Raw genomic sequence first — 3590 nt, 5'->3', positions numbered from 1 at the left:
TCAGTGCAGGGATGTGTGGGGACACTGATACACGTGATGCAGAAGGCTGCCGGAGCGCATCAATTTCCATGCTCCAGTAGATTTGATTAATTGAGTCTGCAGGGTCCCTGCATGTCTATTGGAGCCCTATAGTTTTTAGCTTATTTTTTTTGTTGCAAATTGTTCTCTCATGTTTGTCCACAGTCATCTCTTGCCTATCTTTCCTTTATACTAAGGTAGCAACAGGAACAAGTAGAGGAAGATGATAGCACATATGGCTGGTATGTTGTAGGGTACTTATGTGGGAAAACACATTTAATACTTTTTGTAGCACCGTTTGTGTATTTCATGTCTTTGCAACAATCACACAGGCAACATAAATTAGAATGTCAGTTTTTGAGGATTAGTTTGGTGCAAAAAGAAAAAGAAAAGTTTTACTTAAATATGCATAGATGATAGTGTAATTTAAAGAAACAATTTCTAACCTGTATATAAATGGATAAACTTCCCAAAGTAGTCTACATTATAGACTAGTTGCTGGCTAGCGGTTCACTGGTGTATCTGTTTCATACCCGTTTTGTATGTAGGTCTGAGAGAGAGAGAGGGTGAGAGAGAAAACCCTGTATGTAAATACTTCAGACCTTTCTTCCTTTCCAGAGTAATCTTTTGTAAGTTGTGCATATCCTCCCCTCCCCTATGTAGTAAAGACAAATTTGTCTAAAGATGAATGACCTACCTCTCTTCTACTTACTTTTAAGAAAATCTGTTTGACTCAGGCTAAAAACATACTACCAGCTTAATCTGGGGCCAATTATCTAGGGTTTTGGCTTGCATCAGATCAGGCCAGGGCACTCATTTACATATGCAGCTTGAATGGCAGTTAACTGGAATTGGGGCCAAAATGTTAATTCAAATACTTCACAGGTACTTAGTGGGACAGTGATTTTATCTTTGTAGGATCCCAGGATATACATTTTTGTCCCAGAATAAACCAGTAGTCTGCTTTTAGACTTAGTTTCTATTAACCATCTGATGGCTTGTTTAGTCTGCTTGCCAAAATAAACTAAGGGGAGACAACCCTTTGATTAAGATGTATACCCTTCAGCAGCTACACAGCCAGTCAAGACTGGTAAATTAAGTGGCAGTTTAGAGGGAAATGGCAGCTAACTGCAGCTGTTACACAGCAATAAGACATACCAGTATGTATGTCTAAATTTTACATCTGAAATCCGTGCCACAGAAGTTTAATAGAGACTTTAAAAAATGTTTTTCTAACTATATAAGTTGGTCTAATAAAATATATCAGATTCAACCAAAGAATCTTGTCTGCCTATGTCCTTAGACCAACACAGCTACAACATGTACCCCTGTAATAGAGACTGTGTATTTTATAAGTAGTGAAAACAGTGCCTCAAGGATTTTTTTAATGTATTATAAGATATGCAAGTTGGATACATTGAGGGCCTAGACGCATTGGATAACCAACGTGTGTAAACAAGGAAGGTACATTTGTTGTATAGACTAACACAGGTCTAACCTACTGGAATCTACTATAGAGTTACCCAGGAGAAATAACTGGTATAAAACTACACTGGAGTAGCTGTCACGTGTCCTTTAGGGTAGCTGTTTGCTCACTGTAATTGAAATATTTCCAGCTACCTAGTTGGGAGTGCCATAATAGTGGTTACTGAGGCAGCTACCATGTAAGTGCTGATCACCTGTATGTGCTAGTGTGGAGTAATTGTCTGAGATTTTGTACACCGATATAAGTTGCACCAATGTAAATGCACCATGATTGGGACCTGAGTTGGTACCTTTTGCTAATAGAAAGGAAAAAAATGTGATTTGTTCTCTGTTATTTTTCAGTTTGGAGCTGAGTAGATAGCTAAGAAAATGTGGCTTTCAGATTTAATGGATCATTCAATAATCATCCATTAGGTCACTAGCCAGAAGATTCCTATTATTTGTTTCTAGTACATGAATTTTATGCAGGGTTTGGGATAAGTAGGAGGCTGACAGTTAAAACCTTTCAGAAGATAGAAGCACAATTTTGTGGAAGTAAAATGAGTAACTGAAACACTTCAGAATGATGAAGTCGAGATAAATCTTGCTGCTGCTTCTGTTACCACGGTGGGGAGGAGAACATGCAGATCAGCTTGTGGGTCAGGAATTGGTGAACACAAGCAGAAGATGTACATGCCCTGGAACTAATGGGTATTCCTATGTACACTTGAGGGTATTTGCAGAGTTAGAGCCAGTTAATCCTCTCATTAGGTGGATTTCTCACATATTCCACCTGTAGCAGGTTTGAACAGACCCTGCCAGCTTGTGTCGGGAACAAGAAACAAGAGCTCAGTTTAGGAGTGGTCTCAGGAAGAAAGATACTTTCCTACCAGCTATGGAAGAACCCCAGAGTACATAACCCTGCTAATTCAGGATTTGTATGAAGGCGTGGATTTGCTTTCTGAAGAATCAGGAAGATTATGTGACATTGATCTACATTTAGTTTTTGAGATGTTTGGAAAGGGATTTGTTTTTTGCTACCGTTGTAGCCCATAAGGATGATAAATATATCTGCAGTGAAAGCACTGAGTTCTGTGTTATCCATATCTACTTCACTTGGAGGCCTCAAAGAGATTGTTTCCTTATTGTTTTGTACTGTGCAAACACTGGGTTAAGGTGTCACCTAACAGGGGAAAGTTTCTATCCACCACTGGCAAATGGATTTGTCAAGTGTAGGCTCATTGATTTATTGTTTACATGGCTGGCTTAAATAGTATTTGCACTTTTACTACATGATTCATTACAAGTCATAAACGTGTGTAATTTTAATGTGCAACAGCTGAAGCTAGCAAAAGGTTTTGTTTTGGATTTAACTTTATGGCATGGCATCAGAGAAACAGGACAGTGTTTGGAAAGGTTTGCTCTGAAATGGGCAATTCCACATTGCTCTTGAGGAATGAGATTTACTGTTGTTTTTGTTTGTGACCTTTTATTTGTTTTTAGACTGACGTTTAAAAAATATAAACAGGATTTTCAGCTATAGTAAAGAATGTTAGGCTTCTTCTGTGACAGATTTCTTAGAATTCATAGACATTCGGGCTGGAAGGGACCCTGGAGGATCATCGAGTCCAGCCCCCTGCCCCGTGAGCAGGAAGTCAGCAGGGATCATAGGATCCCAGCAAGGTAAGCATCCAAATGTGTCTTGAAGGTGTTCAAAGTGTGTGCTTGAACCGCCTCTCACGGCAGTCTATTCCAAACCTTGGGGGCTCGGACAGTAAAGAAGTTCTTCCTTATGTCCAGCCTGAATCAGTCACGATGGAGTTTGTGACTCTTCGATCTTGTCATCCCTTGGGGCGCTCTGGTGAACAGATGTTCCCCCAGATCCTGACGAGCACCCCGATAAACTTATAGGTGGCCACCAGATCACCCCTGAGCCTGCGCTTTTCAAGGCTGAAGAGTCCCATGGCTCTCAGCCTATCATCATAAGGTCTGTTTTCCTGACCTCTGATCGTACGTGTGACTCTCCTCTGGACTCTCTCAAGCTTCTCCACATCCTTTTTGAATTGTGGAGCCCAAAACTGGACGCACTACTCCAGCTGCGGCCTCAC

Source organism: Crocodylus porosus, unplaced genomic scaffold (genome assembly GCF_001723895.1).
Source record: "Crocodylus porosus isolate Cpor-Errol unplaced genomic scaffold, CroPor_comp1, whole genome shotgun sequence".
NCBI lineage: Eukaryota > Metazoa > Chordata > Crocodylia > Crocodylidae > Crocodylus > Crocodylus porosus.
The sequence above is the reverse complement of the archived record's forward strand: the minus strand, read 5'-3'. Positions refer to the sequence as shown.